This window comes from Epinephelus fuscoguttatus, linkage group LG24 (genome assembly GCF_011397635.1).
Source record: "Epinephelus fuscoguttatus linkage group LG24, E.fuscoguttatus.final_Chr_v1".
NCBI classification, from domain to species: Eukaryota; Metazoa; Chordata; class Actinopteri; order Perciformes; family Serranidae; genus Epinephelus; species Epinephelus fuscoguttatus.
In genome coordinates this window covers 3,123,525-3,145,794 of record NC_064775.1, presented here as the reverse complement: position 1 = coordinate 3,145,794, position 22,270 = coordinate 3,123,525, and the positions used below count along the sequence as shown (strand labels likewise).

The 22,270-nt window shown below is 45.0% G+C and overlaps 1 protein-coding gene across 2 annotated transcripts in view; it reads right to left on the bottom strand.

The window, feature by feature from the left end:
- sh3bp4a (SH3-domain binding protein 4a) overlaps positions 1-14,149 on the bottom strand; it is a 48,594-nt gene extending 34,445 nt beyond the window's left edge. For both annotated transcript variants that reach the window (XR_007448775.1, XM_049570167.1), the window contains exon 1: positions 13,915-14,149. The gene's annotated coding sequence lies outside the window, so the exon portion shown is untranslated. The remainder of the gene's footprint in view (positions 1-13,914) is intronic.
- Between the last annotated feature and the right edge of the window lie 8,121 nt (positions 14,150-22,270).

The following is a 22,270-nucleotide window of genomic DNA, read 5'->3' as shown; positions in this document are numbered from 1 at the left end:
CTTGTAATTTACCAATAAATATGCTACGTTCTTTCAAAATTTGGTTGTGTTGTTAGTATGCTAACTGGCTAACTAGCATCTTGAATGTGTTCTGTAGGTTTTCCAGTTTCCCTTTTTAAATGACGAATACAGACTATCGCCACCTGCTGGCCTAGAATGGATGTGTATCGTTGGCTATGCAGTGATTTCAAGTGCAACTTTTTTGGCCAAGACACAGGCGACACGTGGCGACAGAACAGTCGGCTGTCATGGTAACAAGTTTGTTGATGTCGGTTTGGTGTTTCTGGGCCTTCAGGGTCTTTGCCCAGAGCACGAAAAACAAAAATGTATGACCATATAGCTTAAATGTAAAACAATTATATCAATATTTCCTCCCTGCCAACCAGAAATTGAAAGTCCATACCCAGACTCCGAGGCTCAGCCGCTGCTTTTCTATCTACTGGGGATTCAAACCAGCAACCATCTCTCCCTCCTCTGGCTGTATTCGCTCTCCTGCTCCGTGTGTTCTGAGGATTTGCATCTTTGATTGTGTCAAGCAAGTTCCCAATTTCCTTGTCAGGACTGAGACGTGATTCAATTTGTGTATGAAAACACACAGTCAGCAGAGGACCGTAATCTGATTAGAGAAGCGGCGAGAAATTGTTTTGCAGCAAAACGTTGTTCCCTTCAGTCACAAGAGACTTTTGTTATTACTGCAGGATGTGGCGGGCAGCGACACTGGGAACATTTGCATTTGCACACTAATGATGCCATTTTAATCTGATTAAAGCAACACAGACTGCAGGAGCTTCCATGCAAATGCGTCTCACTGATTATCTTCATTAGAGCTTTAATGTTCGGAGCTGAATTTCTGCATTCACTTTTCACATTAAAAGATGAGGATTTTGATTCGGATGCAGGTGTTTGCATTCATAAAATATGGCACTTCAATATGTTGCAGCATCGTCTGTTTGCAGCCAAAACTGAGAGCAACACACAGCAAATGAGATACGATTAGCACGGAGACCAAGCGCTGAACAGCTGCTCAGAGGTCCCTCACAGTTTCACTTCAATCTAACGGAGAAAACAAACCATTTGGCCACAGGTGGTCAACTGAGTGGGTCCAAGGGGAACTCAGGTGCACAACCAGATGGGGACCTTCTTGAAGAGGTGGTCTTGGTTACAAACGAACTCTGGTGCGGTTGGTTTGCGGTGAGAACGTGTTCAGACCTGGATCCCAACCAACTGCAGTCACATGACGATGTTAAAAGAGCAGTGTGTGAGATGTATGCAGATATAGAGGCCAGATCTATCACCTTTTTTCTCTTATAACTCATTTTGGATTCAGATGCGCAGGAGGTTTTTACCAGGAGCCAAATAATCCACAGAGGTCTCTTCTAAAAAATACGTTGGTACCTGGTTTTTATCCAGTACCGTAAGTACCGGATACAACTTTGCCCTCAGTGGGCCGTGTCGATTCCTGTCTTTGTTCGCGTCAGTCGGTGCAGAGGACGAGCGCCGAAGAAGAACGCCTGTTCTCCATCGTCTTTGCTAGAAACAGTGGCTTCTACAAGTGCTGCTGGAGCCACAACACCCCAGCTTGTCGAAAAGTCAGGTAGTAGGAGTCATGTGTGGAGAGCGATGCGTTCGCGTAGCGCTTGCCGACGGTCGCTTCTTTACTCGTGTTTTCATTCTGGCGAGCATGTTAACAGGTTAGAGCATTCACACCGCATCCGTTCTACGCGCTGCTCGAGTCGCGCAGATTTCATTTGAAGTTTGAAACAGTTTTAATAAAGTAGTGAATATAGAAATGCATGAGTTCTGTTTTTGATTTTTATCGTGGTATCGAATGAGTATCGAGAATCGTGGAAATTCACTGGTATTGGTATCGACGACTGAAATTCTGATATCCTGACAAGCCTAAAGGTGCAGACACGCCAAACTGACATCAAAGAGCCAACTGTTGCGTCGTCTACGTCGCCTCACGTCGCCCTGTGTCAGTTGCATTTGAACACACTACACGGTCTACATCCGACGGCCAAGTAGCACGTACGTTCTGCGCCTGCGTGAGAGAGAGCGGAGTGAGAGAGTGGTACATCCTGTCAGCCGAGGGGTTTCCTATCTGTGCAGCCGAGCACCGCAGCACCTCCACAGACTATTACATCCAGATGGTCCCGGTGTTTCCTCAGCAGGCTCCACTTCACTCAGCTGCCCGATAAACCCGCTGCTTCTTCCCACTTTAACCTGAATAACAAACCAGGGCTCGGTGCTCCGGTTGGATCCAAACAGAGAGCCGGGGCTAGCTCAGAGACTAGCGGAGGCTAGCTGGCTGTGCTTCCCTCCGGTCATGCTGCGGCTAACGCTCCGCTAGCCGCTCCCAGCTAGCTCCGGTTTGTTATTCAGGTTAAAGTGGGAAGAAGCAGCGGGTCTGTGGGGCAGCTGAGTGAAGTGGAGCCTGAGGAGGAAGCACCGGTTAGCCCCGGTTTCACTACAGGCAGATTCACTCGCTACAGGGGCGAGGAAATAAAACCTGAACAGCTAATCAGAGTGATCTCTCTCACCGATAAGCTCTGCCGCTGATTCAACATCAATCGGCCGAAAAGCGACGGTGCCGACAGACGCTCACTGACGGCCCAACTTTGGTCGACAGCCGACCGTTGGCTTGGTGTGTCAGGGCCTTAAAACGCAGTGAGTGTTTTTCCAATGCTAGCCGTCACAGCGGGGCGGCTAACGACAGTAGCCGATGCTAAAATGCAAAACAGGAAAAAAAGAATGTCCCTATCTCAAGCCAGGGTTTGGTTTGTCCGTTCTGGGCTACTGTAGAAACATGGCAGTGCAACATGGCGATCTCTGTAGACGAGGACCTGCTCCCTGTGTAAATATAAACGAGTCATTCTAAGGTAACGAAAATTCTTATTATCAAGTGATTATACACTAAAAAAAACATACGTATTATATTATAGTTCTGCCAATATGTCCCCCTAAAGTCTTCACACTGGACCTTAAAGTTAAACGAAAGTCTTTGCCTTGTAGACGTTTACACAACCAATTAGAGCCAAGACATCTCTAGAAGAAGATGGCTCTCTAAACAGTTAAATCCTCCGACTTCCTGCCTAAATTCTTGCTCATCTGTGTCACCTCTTTCACTATTTTCCACTCAGTTTGAACAATACGCCACAAAATGACTGCGCGGCTTTACTTCTTGTGCTTTCGTTGGTGCACGACAGAACTTTGGTCTAAATTTAAACCTGTGCAGCTTCAGTCTGCTCCTCTTTGGATCGAGCAGATATATCAATACTTTGTGTCCCGCGCTTGAGGATGACAGAAAAGTAAAGAAACTGTTTGAGAGCAGCTCCTCTCTGGAGGTTACAGCAGAGGTGCACTCTGGGATGCAGAGCATGCAGCGAGGAGAAAGAAAGCGGGGCCTTGTTTAACAGCTGCATCTGTTCCCGTGGAAGCTGAGCGCCAGTCAAACTCCTCCGGGGTGACATTTCATTTTCTCGCACCCTCCCTGCTCATTGGGGAGCGTGTGGCCCGTCGATAAAACCCCCTCCTCCCGTTTAAAAATGAGCACTCAGCGGGCAGCCGGATCAATAACAAGCCGGCAGACAAAGACCTGTCACTGGCTTTGATAGAACATGGAGGCGATCCCCAGTTGAATGCAGCAGGAGGTGAGGCCAGCGCTCACAGATACAGGGGGAGAAGGAGAATTGGAAGCTGCTGTTCGCTGCGACGGGGGGTGCAGCAGGTTCTGGATCCTCTTCAAATCCACGCTGAGCCTCCTGGAAACGTTCATTCCAGGATTTGAGAACAACAAGCAATTATAAAAAGACAGACTGCGATAGCCTGCGTGTGACCTCTCTTACAGAGAATAACAACAGAAATTATAGCTTTAATGACATGAAGTCCATTTTAGTTGACGTTAGGAGAGACATTTCAATTACAGAAGGAGAGGAAATGCTAAAAAAGAAGCTCTCGGGGGGCTTGTGGGTTAGCCTTCCTCAAAATTGGAATATTTCTTCCCCCCACTGAGTCGGTGAAATGCTCCGCCGTCTAACTCGAGTCATTTCAGCCAGGCTGACAGAGCGGGGGAAGCGGTGAGTCGAAAGTTTAATTAGCCGAGAGTCGGCCGGTCCTAATCCCTGGATGAATGTTGCTATAATAACCATATCCAGCAGCCATATGCTCGCAGAGAGTTTATCGCTTCTCCATCGCGGCTGTTTAGAATGAGCAGATTACCGGACAGAGAATGAGACACGGCGGTGGAGACCTGTTAGTGTGGCTGGGAAACAAAACTAAACCAACAGTGTGTGATATTCAAGCTTAATCTAGCGTTGAATTTCCTGTGTAAGCATTCAAACGGGCGGTAATTCCAGATCAAAGACGGCGGCTGAGGGGCTGAAAGTCTCTTAAGTCATGATCAAACAAAGCGAGGACAGACTCCTTGCTCCGTCTGAGTCGTGATTCTCCTCTTATCAGTTTAACTAAGTGAAAACAACTTGTTAGCTGATTCTACAGATCTCGTTGAGTAGTAGGCGGCGGAAGTCTCCTCGGATTTTAATTTGAAAGATCACGATCCCTCTGGTTTCTTTATTTATTGCACGACGTCTTCAGTGTCTGCTGGTTATTGATTAGATCTCCGTGGGCGCTCTCCGTCTCTCCGTCCAGACAAAATAAATGACCCAAAAAGTGACTGTTGAAGTTGTTTAGTCGATGCAACGAGCCGCAGCTTGTCGAAACGCCATCAAAACCTCATTTGACTTTAAGGTCCATTAAAGGTCAGCTCCTTCGTCTATTTTGCAGGAACTCAGCACAGGCTTAATTCAGCCCCGACCTCAGGGACGTGAAAAGATTAGGTGTGCTGGAGTCAAGGACCGAACTGGCCGGCCTGTTGTGGCCTGCGGCAATGCGGCTCTGCTCCCAGCATGCATTTAGACGTGTGTTTACACCTGCAGTGAGCCAGCAGAGGAAATGAACAGGAGCTCAGTCGAAGAGTGCCCTTGGATGTCTGCTCAGTGTCTGAGAAATTAAAAGTGATGGGAGGAAAACGCTCGAGTATAATTAGTAGCTTCATCTTATGTTTCTGTTGAGTTCATTTAACATACGTGAGTTTAACAATTGTCCTCTATGGGTCACCGTAGAGGCCTGTGAGTTAACGCAGCATGAATCTTTGAAGAGATATCTACATCAAGACTTCGAAGATTGTTCTTTTGGGACTCGTGAAGCAAACAAAAGACGACAATGTTGGAGGGGACGATGGATGGTGCAAGACGCTGTCCAGAGATAAACAAACAACAAACCGGATTTTTCTTAGCGACTCATCCCTGTTTTTCTAGCGGCTTTTTAGCCACCAAACCGGAGTGTTTCTCACCAAGACCTCGCTGTGTTTCCAACCAGGATTGTGCCACCAGAAGCTAAAACATGATCATAACCAAGTGGATTTTGTGGTGAAACTAAAGCACAAGTTAACCCAACACATCCTCACTGTGACCTCGTCACATGTCCACGTTTGGTCATGGATTTTCCACGTCCACATGACGTCCAAGGTACCCTGGGTGTGTTGGTTGACAACGTTCTGGGACGTCATGTCAACTTCTGCCTGCTACACGCATTGTCTTTTTTGAAAATGCACTTCCATTTTCACAGGATTCAGTGCCTTTCAAAATAAAAGCGCTACGTTGGGACAAAACTTTTACCTTCAACATCAAAAATACATGGTTGGGTTTAGGAAAAAGGAACAGGGTTTGGCTTTATAATCTCACGGGACGGGAACACCGCTCTCTCTCGTTTAAAAATTGGTGTTTGTTGGACCCTTCCGCCCGCCTGCCCCACTTGGACTTTTACCGCCTATATTTCCATTCTTGTCCCAACACGTTTCCCCTCTCATCACGTGGCTACTAGAAGTGTTTTGAGCTGCAAAAGCGATGAGCGGCGGCGTTCGGCGAATTGAGCTGAAGACTGAAAGTTGAAGAACTTTATGCAAATTATCTATGACGCGTTTGAGCTGCAAATGACCATCACTTGTGTGGAACCCAGACAACATCCCTGGAAACTTTTAGTTCCTACCACGCATTCGTTCCTACTTCAACACAAGCAGCAAGCTGTCAAACTGAGCCCGAAGTAGCGCTGGAACCTCTCCCCATCCAGCCGATGATATTCCACGTGCTGTTCACGGAGGATGTCGTGAACCCAGACCCGATGGCGGCGCAGGTACCACATGGCAGCACAAATTACAAGAGCGTCTTCTTTCATGTTGAATCGATACACAAGTGTGGACAATTTCTTTGTGCTCTGGAACGCTTGTTTTTGGCGGGAATGCAATTCATTAGCTGTCCTTACCACCAGTTTAACTAATCGCACTCGAACCCAAACCACTGACAGTGTTTCCCCTAGGTTTACAGCTTTGGGGGGATATCAAAAAATGTTGCTCATATTTGGTTCAGGTTCGGCCCACTTGACGTGCTGCTGTGTTGTGCTACGGTGTATTCAAGTACTGGAATTTGTTACTCACGTGACAACGCCTGAACGCAACACAGGTTGTGTGTTTAATGTTTAATGTCAGACCTATTTAGACTTTTTATTCTGTTTTCATTGTCCAAAAGGCAAATGCACAAAGTCACATTTCTGTGCTCCAGCCAGTAACCTGCTTTGCTGCTCCCTTAAATTGAGAAGCATAATCAAGCGTTCAGAATTTGACGTCATGAGCGACTTGAGCTGCTTTCACTGCCACAAATATTTTACCAGCGGCACTGCTAGAGCGAATTCTTTTTCGTCAGTGTCTGACGCCAGGAGTCACTGACCTAACGCCACATTTCGTCAACTTACACTATAATGGTAGTTGCTCAGCGTGGAAAAAATGCCATCTGCGCATCTCATACTGTCACCAAACAGTGCCTTGGTGTGATTTCTGACTCTGAAGACCACGAACCAAGTGTTGAGGAGTTGGAAGTGAGACCAGGCTGAGACTTGCCAAACTAAAGACGACTGTTGGAAGCTAACAAACAGGCTAACAGCGGCTTATTAGCCAACAAACCTGGGTGTTTTTTGCTGAAACCATCGCTGCATTTCCAGCCAGGATCGTGCCGCCAAAAGCAGGTACTTCAAACAAAAGCGAGATCTTTTCGCAACCACAAGCAAGTAGTTTTTGTGCCTAAATCTAACCACACGTTCACCACAGCTTTGTTGAAAAGTAAAGTCACGTTTCAACATATCTGCTGCTTTTGTACGATTTACGGGAAAGCCATTTCAACTGGTTGTGTTCAAGAAAATCTGCACGCTAGAATCAGTGATGAGTGATGGCGCAGCATGTCTGTCATGCAAGCCCCGATCACTGATGTGCCTCCATGTCATAACATGTCAGATTTATCAAGCTGTTACTTCTTTATGGTGATTTATGATAATGAATGTCAACTTTTTCCTTTGAATCTGACACTTGTCATCTCCGATAAGTAAAAGACGACACCATAAAATAGCAGTAGATCTTGTGAGGAGTTTATTTCCTTCCTTCCTTCCTTAAAATACTTTTGATTTTGTTTCTTTTCTTCTGTCATCCTCCTGCAGTCTCTTTATGACATGTTCATGGTTTTATTTTCACCCTGCAGACCAGCAGGAAAAAAATAAATAAATAAAAACCCCTCAGCTTGGCATGTGGTCAAGTACATTACTCTGCGGCGCGGCTCTGCCCCGACCGCCACCGTTCATCACCGGAGAAATTCATCCGTAAAATATTACAATGGCTCCTCTCTGCCCTCAGGATGAATTCCCAGGTAAATGAGCCCACTAAGTGCTGAGTTTTAGTGCCGCTTCCACCTCCGCGCTGAAGGAGATCCCTCAACCGGAGAGAGGCTCGCACTCAGAGAGAGGAAGCGCCTTTTTGAGCACGTCAACAAGTCAACTTCAGAGCGGCCGATAGTTTAAGTGTTTTGAATAATTTCAGCAGGACGAAAGCAGAGTGGCGATTCATAACGCACAGATGGATGATGAGATGAAACATGAAACTGAGAATGCATTCATGCCGTGAATTCATTTAATACTCATGATTCCATGAAAAGGGTTCGGCTTGTTTTCAGATGATGATGTAATAATGGTGATTAATGAGGTGAACCACGGCTTAATGTGATGCAGCCATTTAAAGGGACGTTTATTAAAGTGATTAGATAATGAGGATGTATTACATCACGGGCTGCTCTTGTTTTCAGCTCCACTGTCAAGCTAACAGTACGGTTAAGGTATGACGACTCTAGCACAGACGACATGTCCAGAGGTCAGGTTATTATAGATTATCATCGTCAAATGGGTTCTAAATCTACTTTGGCTAAATCGCACATTTTCTCTTGAACCATTGACGCCTTGAAAGTCCGTCCATCCCCTCAGGTTAAGAGTCTGGGTGTCATCCTGGACACTACACTGTCCTTTGAGGCCCACATTAATAATGTCACTCGGTCTGCATGCTGTCATCTACGAAATATCAATCGTCTTCATCCGTCACTTACGTCTCTCGTTCATTTTTTGGTTGAATCTCGTATCTCGTATGTCCTCATAAACTCCAGCTGGGTAAGACTTCACAATAAGGTACACAAAATTAGAGTAATTACTGAGGAACTAATGAGGAACTAATTATTACTGAATCATTACCTACTCATTTTGATGTCTCACTTTACTTCAGGGTACACAAAAAGGGTAGGTAATGATTAAGTAATAATTAGTTCCTCATCAGTTCCACAGTAACTACTCATTAGTTCCTCATTAGTTCCTCAGTAACTACTCATTAGTTCCTCATTAGTTCCTCAGTAACTACTCATTAGTTCCTCAGTAACTACTCATTAGTTCCTCAGTAACTACTCATTAGTTCCTCATTAGTTCCTCAGTAACTACTCATTAGTTCCTCAGTAACTACTCATTAGTTCCTCATTATTTCCTCAGTAACTACTCATTAGTTCCATAGTAACTACTCATTAATTCCTCATTAGTTTCTCAGTAACTACTCATTAGTTCCTCATTAGTTCCTCAGCAACTACTCATTAGTTCCTCATTAGTTCCTCAGCAACTACTCATTAGTTCCTCATTAGTTCCTCAGTAACTACTCATTAGTTCCTCAGTAACTACTCATTAGTTCCTCATTAGTTCCACAGTAACTATTCATTAGTTCCTCATTAGTTCCTCAGTAACTACTCATTAGTTCCTCAGTAACTACTCATTTGTTCCTCATTTGTTCCATAGTAACTATTCATTAGTTCCTCATTAGTTCCACAGTAACTATTCATTAGTTCCTCAGTAACTACTCATTAGTTCCTCAGTAACTACTCATTAGTTCCTCATTTGTTCCACAGTAACTATTCATTAGTTCCTCATTAGTTCCTCAGTAACTACTCATTAGTTCCTCATTAGTTCCTCAGTAACTACTCATTAGTTCCTCAGTAACTACTCATTAGTTCCTCATTTGTTCCATAGTAACTATTCATTAGTTCCTCATTAGTTCCTCATTTGTTCCATAGTAACTACTCATTAGTTCCTCAGTAACTATTCATTAGTTCCTCAGTAACTACCCGTTAGTTCCTCAGTAACTACTCTAATTTTGTGTACCTCATTGTAAGGTGTTATCCTCCAGTTGGTGAATTTAAAATCCTACTGTTAACTTATAAAGCTCTAAATGGTCAAGCTCCGTCATATCTTAGAGAGCTCATAGTGCCATATTATCCCACCAGAACACTGCGCTCTGAGAACGCAGGGTTACTCGTGGTCCCTAAAGTCTCCAAACGTAGATCAGGAGCCAGAGCCTTCAGCTATCAGGCTCCTCTCCTGTGGAATCATCTTCCTGTTACGGTCCGGGAGGCAGACACCGTCTCCACATTTAAGACTAGACTTAAGACTTTCCTCTTTGATAAAGCTTATAGTTAGGGCTGGCTCAGGCTTGCTCTGTACCAGCCCCTAGTTAGGCTGACTTAGGCCTAGTCTGCCGGAGGACCCCCCTATAATACACCGGGCCCCTTCTCTCCTTCTCTCTCTCTCTCTCTCTCGTATTCTATTACTGCATCTAGCTAACCCGGCCATTCTGGATGTCACTAACTCGGCTTCTTCTCCGGAGCCTTTGTGCTCCACTGTCTCTCAGATTAACTCATATCACAGTGGTGCCTGGACAGCGTGATGTGTGTGGTTGTGCTGCTGCCGTGGTCCTGCCAGATGCCTCCTGCTGCTGCTGCCATCATTAGTCATTAGTCATACTTCTTCTGTTATTATACACATATGACTATTGTCACACATGTATACTGCCAGGTATTAATACATACTTTCAACATATTGTACCGCAGTAACCAGAACTATAACTATAATATTATTACTTCCATTAATGTTGTTGTAAGATACTGTCATTACCTGCATATCTCTCTCTCGCTCTCTCTCTCTCTCTCCCTCTCTCTCTCTCTCTCTCTCTCTCTCTCTCTCTCTCTCTCTCTCTCACTGTGTCATATGGATTACTGTTAATTTATCATGTTGATCTGTTCTGTACGACATCTATTGCACGTCTGTCCGTCCTGGAAGAGGGATCCCTCCTCAGTTGCTCTTCCTGAGGTTTCTACCGTTTTTTTCCCCCGTTAAAGGGGTTTTTTTGGGGAGTTTTTCCTTATCCGCTGTGAGGGTCTTAAGGACAGAGGGATGTCGTATGCTGTAAAGCCCTGTGAGGCAAATTGTGATTTGTGATATTGGGCTTTATAAATAAAATTGATTGATTGATTGATTGGTCCAGAATTCAGCTGCTCATATCATCACCCTGACCTTCCCCATAGATCATATCACTCCTGTTCTCCGGCAGCTTCACTGGCTTCCTGTTAAATATGGATTTCAAGATTCTGCATCTCACCTTTAAGACCCTTCATAACCACGCCCCTTCCTACCTGTCCGAACTCCTTCATATCTACACACCCTCTCGTACTCTTAGGGCCTGTCCCATTTCTACCCCTTAAATCTTGGCTCATCACATAAAGGTGTAGAACATCTCAAGGGTTTCACCCATCACCACGCAACTTTGTAGGCATATGACCACACATAATCTGAGGGGACCCCTCCATTATTGAGCCCATCAAACAAAATGGGGGCGCTAGAGAGCTCATTTCTTATCTAAACAAGACTAACACAGGTGTGAAGGGAACAGGGAGGGACTAACGAGCCAGGTGTGAGGAGAGGATCGACAAAATAAAACAGGAAGTAGCACATGTTTTGCTCTCTGTGCAGCCCTGCAACATCATAAGATGCATTTGTTAATGAGTGAGGTCCCCGTAATTACTGTACACCAACGCAGTACGGGAAAATAACAGCTCAGTACTCTGGAAGAACAAGATGTTGAAGTGTTTGTGTGTAAAGGACAGAGTGGTGGTTCACATCTATACATTAGCAAGGAAGCATGTGTGTGTGTGTGTGTGTGTGTGTTGTGCTGAGCGGCCATTAATTACAAAATGGAGCGCACCTTTGCACAGAGCTGGAGAAATGATGACATGCTAGTTTTAAGGCTTATGGGCTGGTGTGTGTGTGTCACTTTCAAATCACTTTGTGAGCATGTGTTTTTTAGTAGAGGAAGAAGAGGAGGATGAAGAGTAAAACTGAAGAGGAAAAAACAGGAAAGAGGACAGAAAACAAGAGAAGGAAGAGGAGGTGAGGAACAAGAGGAGGAAAGTTAGGAGGAAAGCAAGGAGACATAAAAGGAGAGAGGAATAGTTGAAGGAAGGATTATGCACAAAGGAGAAAAGGAAGAAGGAAGGAAAAGGAGAAGAGGAAGAGGGCAGGTGAAAGAGACGAAGAAGAGGAGTAAGGGAAGAAAAGAGGAGACATAAGAGGTGGCAGAAAGGAGAAGGAAAAGGAGGCACAAGAAGAGAAACCAGAAGGAGGAGGAAAGAAAGGGAGAAGAGGAACACAGAAGGGTGATAAAAAGCAGATCGAGACAAAAAAGGAGGAAGAGGAAGAAGACATGATGGACGAAGAACAAAGAGGAGGAGACAAGGAGAAGGCAGCAGGAAGAGGAGTCAGGAGAGAAAAGGGGGAAAGAGGAAAAAGTCAGGAAGGAAGGAGACAAAAAGGCAGAGAAGAAGAAAAGTGGAAGGAGGGAAGAGGAAGCAAGAACAGGAGAAAAAAATGATGAAGAGGAGTAAGGGAGGAGGAAAACAAGGGGAAGAAAAAGGAGGGACAAAAAAGAAACCAAAAGGAGGAGGAAGAAAAGGAGGCAAGGACGGTGAAGGGGAAGAGGGCAGGAGAAAAAGGTGATGAAGAGGAGCAAGGGAAGAAAAGAGGAGAAATAAGAGGCGGCAGAAAGGGGAAGGAAAAGAAACCAGAAGGAGGAGGAAGAAAAGGAGGCAAGGAAAAGGAAAGAAAGGGAAGTGAAGGAGGAGGAGGGGACAAGGAGGAGGCAGCAGATGGGGGAGGAAGAGGAGTCGAGAGAAAAGGGGGAAAGAGGAAAAGGTTAGGAGGGAAGGAGACGAGAAGGCAGAGAGGAAGAAAAGTAGAGGGAGGGAAGACGAGGCAAGTGAGGTGAAGAGGAAGAGAGCAGGAGAGAAAAAAGATGAAGAGGAGTAAGGGAGGAAGAGAAGAGAACAAGGAGGCAGGAGACAGGAGAAGGAAAAGGAGGGACAAAGGGAAACAAAAGGAGGAAGAGAAGAAGAAAGGCAAATGAGGAGTAAAACGAGAGAGGAGAAAACAGTAAACAGTTTGGAAGAAGAGGAAGAGGAGGCAGTGAAGAAGAAAGAGAGGAGAAGGAGACAAGCAGGAGGTAGGGGAGGAAGAGGGGAGAGAGAAGAGAAATGGGAAAAGGAGGTAAAAGTTAGGAGGAAAAGAAGGAGACAAAAAGGTAGAGAAGAAGGAAGAGGAGGAGGGCTGGAGAGAAAGATGATGAAGACGTGTAAGGGAGGACAAGAGAAGAACAAGGAGGAAGAAGAGGAAAGAGAGGAGAAGGAGGAGGCAACAGATAGGGGAGGAAGAGGAGCAGGGAGAGAGGTAAAAGGAGGAAAGGAAGCAGACGAAAAGAGGAAAGAGGGAAGAGGAGGCGAGATGATGAAGAGATGTAAGGGAAGGAAAGAAGAGAACAAGGAGGCAGGAGAAAGGGGGAGGAAGAGGAGGAGGAGAGGTAGATATTAAAGTGAGGAGAAGACAGAAAGGGAGGAAGAGGAGGAAAACAGAAACACAAAATCACCTCCATCTAATTAAATGGAGCTTGTAGTGTGTGCGCGCGTGTGTGTGTGTGTGTGTGTGTGTGTGTGTGTGTGTGTGTGTGTGTGTGTGTGTGTGTGAGGAGGATTTTCAGCTTATCAGATGACCTTATTGGCAGCCTGGGCTGAGGAGGCGAGCACGCGCGTGGCTGCCCGCGTGCACACACGTGACAATACAGCGCTAATTGTCAAACTTATCATTTGCAGCCATTTTTTTTTTTTCCTCCGTGTGCTGCGGAGCGTCTCCTCAGGGCGCAGCCGCACGTGCGTTTGTAGTTTAATGTGTCAATATTTAATGAATATGAGCGACAATAAACTACAGAGACCAGATGCGACTGAGAAGAGTTGAAAATTATGGAAAAAATGTGCAGAAACGCTTTAAATATATTAAAATTTAAATTAATTTCAGCAGGATATTATAGCAGTGTGACCATGAAACACTGAAAACAACATTAGTCCACTGAAGAAAATCATTTAATGCCTTAAAATATTTTTATAAAGTCATAATATATAATAAATGTAACTATAAACTCAGTGTAAAGCAGCAAAGACACATAAACTCACCATGGACAACAGAGACAGATAACTCAAATATCGCAGTAATGCTATTGAAATTTTTAATTTAAGTGAAGCCGAATTCCTCTTCGCTCACCCCCCTGATGAATCAGTGCGAAAAAATTAGCAATTAAATGGTTTAAAAGATAATTAGAAGTGATTAAATGTTAAATTGATGATAAAGTGAACTGACCTCCTGCTGGCCGGACGCCCGAGCGCTCAGAGTAGGTGCGAAGTGAGAAGAAGGTGAAGAATAACAGCTGGTGGAGAGGTTTCTTCTTCTTCTTTTCCTTTGTGGCATTTGTGTTAAAGGTCACAAAAAGGAAAATAAGTGATAAAAGGTGATAATCAGACTATTGATCCACAGTGCGAGAAGTTTTTCGGCGGTGATAGATGCGCAGACGCGCCGGCTGCCGTCCGTCTCTGCTCCGGTCTGCCGGAGGACTGAAGGAGCTGCGGTGTGGTGGATGAGAGTGGGTGGCGTCACTGGGAGGGGGCGTGGCTACACATACACAATCACACACACACACACACACACACACACACACACACACACACTACAGTAGCAGCAGAGTGAAGCTAATCAGATCTCAGAACAAAGTTAAAGTGCTTTGTAACAAATAATTAAATAAATAAATAATTTAAAAAAACATGGGAAAAATCAACAAATGAATTATGATGTATTATCACAGATTAAGCCGGTGGTTCTCAACCAAGGGTCGGAGCCCCGCAGTGGTCCTTTAGGGACTTCCAGGGGGTCCCCAGGGGGACACCAGGGGGTACCCCGCCTCCCAGCTCAATGCAAGCCCCCCCTGAGTAACAGTCATAAGAGTGACTATTCTGATCATAGGTTCACTTCCTCCATGGTTGAGGAGGTTAGATTTCAGAACCAGCGCTGAGACCAACTTTATCTAGTTGGCTCCACTCCTTCCCCACCAGTGAGGTGACGCTCCACATCCCGAGAACCAGTCTGTGATGCCACGGGTCAGCAAGTGTTGGTGCCCGCACCTTATGCCCACCTGTACCAGGTGAGGTACTCAGAGTCAGATTTAGGCATTTCATCAGAGTTTTAAGCCCTTTTTAAACAGGAGTTGTGCCAATTTGCAGGAAAGCCCAATCAGTCTTTTTTCAGCATTGGCAGTATAAAAACAAAATCGGGGAGTGCAGCAAAATGCCGCCTACCTACTTTTGTTTATACAGAATGCACCTTTTTCGGGGCAATGGGGGGCGTGAGCAAGTAACAAAACGTGTAGCTCAGTGTGTGACGTAAACAGTGACGTGGGAGGTTGACGTTGTAAGTCGGGCCGTCCTTCACCGTCCCTGTCATCTGACGGCCTCTTCGTTTGCGAGGACAAGGAGGGCGCGCAATTCCTTGTCTCCCCAGTTGCTCATCTTTACAGTGTCTGTCAGGTTTGTGTTTCCCTCTTGCTACTAGCTGCTCGCTAATTCCTGCTATCAGCTGTTTCCTGTTTATCCACCGCCAGTGGCTCGCACGTGCGGCATCATCAACAGCCCCTCCCCTCGGTCTGTTTAAACTAAAGGGTTCCACCAATATGTCTACCCTACGAGGCGGAAAATTGAGCACCTCGGATCAACTCGCCAATCCGGCTCTGTGTGTCTAAACGCTCGCAGCTTGCCGGCAAAACGGCCCAACATTCGCCGAAAATCTGGCAGTGTAAAAGGGGCTTTAGTCTGGCCCCTGTTTGCCTTGGGAGACCGCATCGGGTGCTACTTACCCCGGACGACACGGCTCCCAGGATCATGGGGACACACAAAGCCCTCCACCATGTTAAGGTAGCGATTCCTGAAGGGGGCCTTAATCATATTTTACAACCAACATCTCCTCAGATGGAGGTCCCTGGGGTGAAATCTTGCTTTGTGGGGGTCCATGACCTAATGTGTATCAATTAGGGGTCACTGTCACAAAAAAGGTTGAGAACCATTCAGTAGAAAAGGTTGCAACTATAATCGCTCCCTCCATTTTGGACTCTCCGTCCCTGCATATAGACTGCATAAAAATGATGGACGTAGCCGCCGTGACCTCACTCATTTGCTTGTGGCAGGAAAAGCAGCAATGTTGCAGTAAAAAAAATGTTTTGGACATTTTGATTTCATTTTCAAAATGCAAAAACAAAAAAAAACATCCCTCCTCATTTTCTCCCTCTAATGCCTGGCCCAATAGTTCCGTAGATCTTGGTACTTTTGGTTTGTATAGGCGAAATGTTTGAGAAGTGTGGTCGCGACTTTCATCACAGTAGATCTTTTTTTCTTGACAGTGCAGAGTTTAAAAATAGCGAACATGCCAAACACATGTTGCAAAGAAGGTAACAGAGGTCAGCACTTTATGACTTTGCAGTGCGACAGCTGGCCCTCTTCTTTTCCGCAGTCAGTGAGTAGAAATGTGACTCAAGGCCAACGTGTTCAAAAAGCTGCAGAATTCTATGTGAACGCTCTTTCTTTGAAATCTTTATCAGGACATAAACGTCACTAATCTCACACAGAATCATGAAAACAGCAAATATGTGACTTCAGTGTCACATCAGAGCAGAGAGAGGCCTTAGTTCTCTGAATCACTCCTCACATGCGGGGAATCCTCCCCCCGAGGCTGCATTCGAAAGCTCATTTCCAGACATTTTGTCGTCTTCTCCAGTCGTTGTCAGCTCCAGAGCAACCTCCCCGCTCTGCAGTGACAGCAGCTTTATACAGCGGAGAGAACAAATCGTTTGACGAGATGAAAGTCTATTAGACTGAAGCTGTTTCTGAGTGTGGGAGAGACCAATCATACATACATACAGTGTGAGCCTTTTTACGCTCTTGTAAATAGTGATTCTCATTTAAAGCAAATAAATCTCATCAGACACCAGACTGATGTTTTATTTATATAGAAAGTTGACTTTTTATAATGTTTTATTGTGAAATTCACGTCCTTTTTGCATGCACAAGACAGAACCCTTTAAAATAAAGCTCCTACCACTGTTTTTATGATCACTAATGGTGCTGCCCAGACGACAGCGGCCGCAGAGGGATTCTAGCTCGCTGACAGCGTTTAATCACCAAACCCTCAACGAACGGCGGCTCATTAGCAGGAGACCGTCCTGCTGCACGAGCCATTTCCCCCGCAGCTCCACTCAACTTTATTTATAGAGCCTGTTCAAGTCTCACAATGTGCGGATCGTTACTGACTCCAGGGCCGGTTTTATTGCGTTTATGTGCTGTTTGTGGAAACAGTTTCTTTATTGACAACAGAAACAGAAATAGCAACCAGAAGCTCTGCAAGTGTGAGTTCGTTTCAGATCTCAGCTCTGTGTTGTCTCTGATGGATATTAGCAGTAGGCGTCTTGTTTTTGTCCCCTTGAAGTAAATCAGGAGTGAATTTAATGACTCAGTTCAGGCTCCCCGTTCAAATTACATATCGACAAGTAGGAGAGGACGTGGAAAAAAGGAGCAAGAGGAGAGTCAGGATAGGGGGAGGAAGAGCTGAGGCTCAGAGGCCAGTGGTCATAGATCAACTTTGACGAACTTTCACAAATACTTGGAAGGTGGATGGCGTGATACTTAGGCGAGGAACCTGCCATGCTCAACTCAAATTCGTCTGCCCCTTCAGTGCGGTTCGTTCGGGCAGGTGTGAACACAGCAATCACACTCATGGTTGCACTGAGACCCTCTTGAAGAGGCGGTCTTGCAAGTGTACTCTTCTTCAACGTTTGCTTTACTTCCTGGATTTCTCCCACATGGAAATCTGACCAATCAAGAGCAGCTTCTCACACAAGGCATTTGATCTGGTCCTCTTGTAAATGCTGCCGTGAGAACACGAACCAACTCTAGGCAATTATACAACTTTGGAACAACATGAGTCCCTGATTCAGACTGTCTGACAGCACCCTTAACGACTCATTGCTCTTTCTGACCTGTTGCTGGGCATCGTTGTCTAATTTTTTTTTATCCAGTGAATGCAATGCGTTTCTGTAGAAAATAATTCCGGGTCATGCAAGTTGGATCAAATGAAAAATCAAAATCAAATTTCAATCATGCCCCATTTTTCAATTTGCTATTTTTGATGTGAGCATAAAATCAAAAATAAGAAAAACAAACCGTTTTTTCGTTTTTTGATTTTAAATTGAAAATGGAATGAACGAATGATACACGGACCGTCTTGGCTTGAAATACCTGCTTTTGGCACCACTATCCTGGCTGGAAACACAGAGATGGGTCGCTAAATAACACCCGCATTTGTTGTTGCTAAAAAGTCGTTGAAAACGCAGTGATGTCTGCAGCTTGGCAGGTGTCGGTGTCACATCAGTCTCTCCAAAAATCCTTTTGTCTCTGATTTTTTAAAATGCCGGGGATAATACTGAAAGTTCAATTTTGCTTTCAACATTTGGACTTTATTCTCAAAAATCTCGTATCTTCCTCCTGCTGTGTTTTATGCTGATGACCTCACCCTAATACTTTCTCACAGAGATCCTTTACAAGGTCCAAGAGTGTCTCAGTCACAATTCTGACATCTATGAAACGCTACTTAGAAGTTGGAAACTCATAATATCCAAAACTCTTGCATGACATTAAAGCAGCATCAGTGATGTAGTTTGGGTTATCTGAATTTAATGTGTCTGTGTGAGAACAGAAAATCAAACTGCCATCACCTCCCCCTGGCCCCAGTCCTTCTCCAACAACTCTGCATCTTTTGTGAGTCTCTGTTGTCCTGATGCGATGAATTATACCAGCCTGCATTTATAGTTTAGCGCTCAGCTGTTCCCATAAACACTGACAGAAGTAGTTGGTGAAATATGAAAAAGAGAGCTTGAGAGAGAAGTTCGAGCCCTGCGTACGCTCACCCGTCTGCACACCTGATCTATCGCTGTCAGAGGAGTCAGAGTGACGCCACTTTGCTCCCTGACAGTTTGGACTTCCCACTGCGCCCCGCTAAATCCAGCATCGCTTCAAGATCCCGAATGACCTCAAAGACGTCAAATACCAAAGCTGGAAGAAAACTTTGATCGGCTCTCAGTAGGAAAGTTGTAAAATGTGGAGCTGTGCAGCACATGCCGCAGTTCCTGCTCCCCTCTCAGCCATGCCTGAGGGAGCTTTAAAAGGCAGCAACCAAATTTTTCAACAAGGCAGCTAATTAGACCGAGCGCTAACAGCTTGCAGGAGACAACAGGAGGAGGAGCTGCTTTAACAGCTGTACTTAAATGCATCGTCCTACTTAATCATGTAAGAATCAGGTGCTGGTGCAGCTTCATCAGATCGGATCAGTTCAGTTCTGCAACCTACGTTTCGGCGAGCTATTTTTACCCCTGCTCCTGCCTTTTATTTGTAGTTTAATATATGCTCTCAAAAGACCAAGCTCAACCAACATGAAGGGCGAAAAAGTCCTCACTTCCAGCCTTCACTTCTCAGTCTTTTTGTTGTTAATTCATGAGTTCTTATCTTATTCAGCTCGAGCTTTTGTGTTGGACTCAAACGGTTCAATCACATCCCCAAAGCTGCGGGATTTTAGAAAACATCAGGCATCGCTCTACCTTCCTCTTTGTACACAGAGTGTGTGATGAATGCTACAGCAGCTCCAGAAAAGTGAAAGCATGGTGATTTATCTGACCGCCCTCCGCATGCTCTCTCATTCTGCTCTGTCAGAGGCCGAGGGGGATATGATGGATATCTGTAGGGCGACTTATGAAGTGACTGGAGATCAGAGCACGGCGCCGATATCCATTCAGCAAGCAGGAGTCACCTTGGACCTTCGCTTTTAGAAAAGGATTTCTCAGACGTTTTCGGCGGCCAGGGCTGAGGAGGCCACCGGCTAAATCACACAGGCTGAAGGTTTCATTTATTTCACATGACGAAAAGCCTGGTGCAGCTCGACAGACTGAACCTGAAGCATTATTCAGCTGCGTCTTTGTTTGCAGATTTGTTTTGTATATTTACTCCAAAACTGTCTCTGGAAGTTGGATTCGACAGAAAATCATTTTTATGTCTGTTTCTGATTTCTGGTCTGCTCGCCTTGAAAACATGACGTCCACTCAGGGAGACCAAAGATTTAGTGGAAAACTCGTTTGTAAGTTTGTCAAACTTTCTCCTGTTTCCAATCGAAGGACGTTCAAGGGGCACAAACATTTACTTTTTTCTTCCCTGTGTGTAGTAAACAATTAGTTGAGTAATCAATAAGGTGATTGATTGCTTGTTTAAAGTCATCCACCAAAGGAAAATTGCAAATATTCTCTTGTTCCAGCTTCTTAAAGAGACAGTTCACCCCAACATACCTGTACTGCTATTTATCCTCTTGCACTTCACCCCCATTCTGTAGCAAAAACGCCTAAAACGACATACCCAAATTAAAATGACTGTAGCTTCTGAACCGCTCTGACTACATGCATGCATGAGGTCTTGCCAGAAAGCAAACTCTCTGAAGTTTCTTGTGAAAGTGTCAGAAACACTCTAGGTGATACAGAGACAGAGTAATGGGCCTCTGAAGTCAATAAAAAGTTGAAGATTTTGCCTAAAAATAAAATAAAAGATGTGTTTCAGGATGAATAACTGTCTGTGGCTTCATCTGAGCAGGTAAATGACACTGTGGGGCTGTAGGCACACTATCAATGAACACTTGTTTCAAATTTGAAGAAGACTGCTCAAAGTATGACCATTCTACAGTGTTTTTACCATGAAAAGATCCAGGCGGAGCTCCAAATGACAAGTCGGTCACTCTGCTTCAAAATGGTACTATCAGTGATCAAACAACACTCAGCCAGCTTCAAACATTGTACCTTATTGAAATCAGGTGTGATTATGATAGCTGATGTTGTTTATGACACAGAAATACTATAAAATATCACCAAATAAAGCCATATGAAACATGAAAGTCGTGATCCCACTTTCTAGACGGTATATCGTCGAAAAACAGCACGACGTGACTTGTCACCACTCATCACGATTTTGGACTTTGTGTGTTTAGGCTGCCCTGGTGCGAAATACATAATAAATAAAAGAAAAATTATGTTATTTTTGAAAAGTCGAGAGCTTCCTGAATCCAGCAATACCAAACATCACATGGTTTGATGACATAGTGCGCCTGGGAGATACCATTTAACAGAGGAGGGGGGGAGCGAGGACGTCGGCGTCCTGGCGGAGTTAGAGAGGTTAAATATCTAGATAGTTTTGGTGTGAGTTGCCGAGTGTTGGAGATATCCAAGATGTCTGCCTTCCCTCCAGTATAATGCAACTAGGAGACACTTAGACGCTTGTGCCAAAAGACAGATTTGAAAAGCTCACCATCAATGTCTCTTTCCAGAAATCATGACCTGGTTACTCAAGATAATCCACAGACCTTGTCGGGAGCACTTTCATGTAGGAACTACTTTCTTTCTACTGAACTGCCAAGACGTTCTCATTCCAAGTCGTCACATATCACCACTTTGTTAACAGACTTTCACGTCTACGGATTACACGCTAGGCATCCTTCAGCGTCAGCTGTTGACTTTCCAGGAGGTCAACAAAGGCACGAGCCCCTTTTCCACCAACATTTCCAGGAACATTTATTACCAGGAATTTATTTACCTGGGTGAAATAATCCCTGGTAATCTGTGTGGTTTGCTTGTGCATTTCCTAGCACCTCAAAGTTCCGGAAAATTTATTCAAATTAGTGATGACGTAGATGATTCGGCTTGTGTCCTATATGTGTGTATGTGGAGGAGATCAGCGCCTGCACAAAAGAACCGATACATTAGAGCTTGTCAATACTATGGTCTTTGATAATTTAGCCCCGGGGCTAATTTAGTACCAGGTTTCAGTATCCATTCTTAATCAAAACACGAACGAAGTGACGCTTGTAGAAATGAAATAAAGTTTGCAGCAGCTGCCCGTGCCAGGAAGTGCGGAACGCTGCGAGTGTGAGTCCACCAATCAGCTTCCTCTGCAAACAGCCCCACCCCTCAAGAATTTCAAGTAATCTCAAAAGTCCTACCCTCCCTTCTAGGTACTTTTTCCAGGGTAGGTTTGGGGTTGAGGGAAAGTTTTTTCCCTGGGTAATTTCGGTGGAAACGTGCCAAGGCTTTTCAAAAGCCCAGGTACATGAGAAAAGTTCTTGCACTGGAAAAGGGTCTATGGTTAGGCTTAGTAAAAAACATGGTTTGGTTCTTCATACAGGAAGGGAACACCGACTTTGTGGGTAAAAGTCCGGGTTTGGTTTGACCCATCCACCACCCTTACCACCCACCCTATAGGGACTCTCCAGCTCCTTATATTATGCCACTACCGGCAGTGTTTCAAACCATGTGTTCATGTATCATACCACTGCGACAGGTGCCTCCCAGCTTGCTTGCGGTATCCACTGACACCATCAGTCCACCTATCCAACCTGGTCTCGCTCGACTTCCAGCGTCGGACACCACCTAAAAAAAGCTGTCCTTTAACGTCAGCATGATCCGCAGTCGATCACCAATACGTTTAATGGCACCTGGCTGACAACAACAAAAGTTAAGCGAGAGGAAGTCCGAGTCGGGCGGTTGGGAAGGGTGGCGGACGGATCCAACAACCACCTGGGAGGCCGGTGTTGC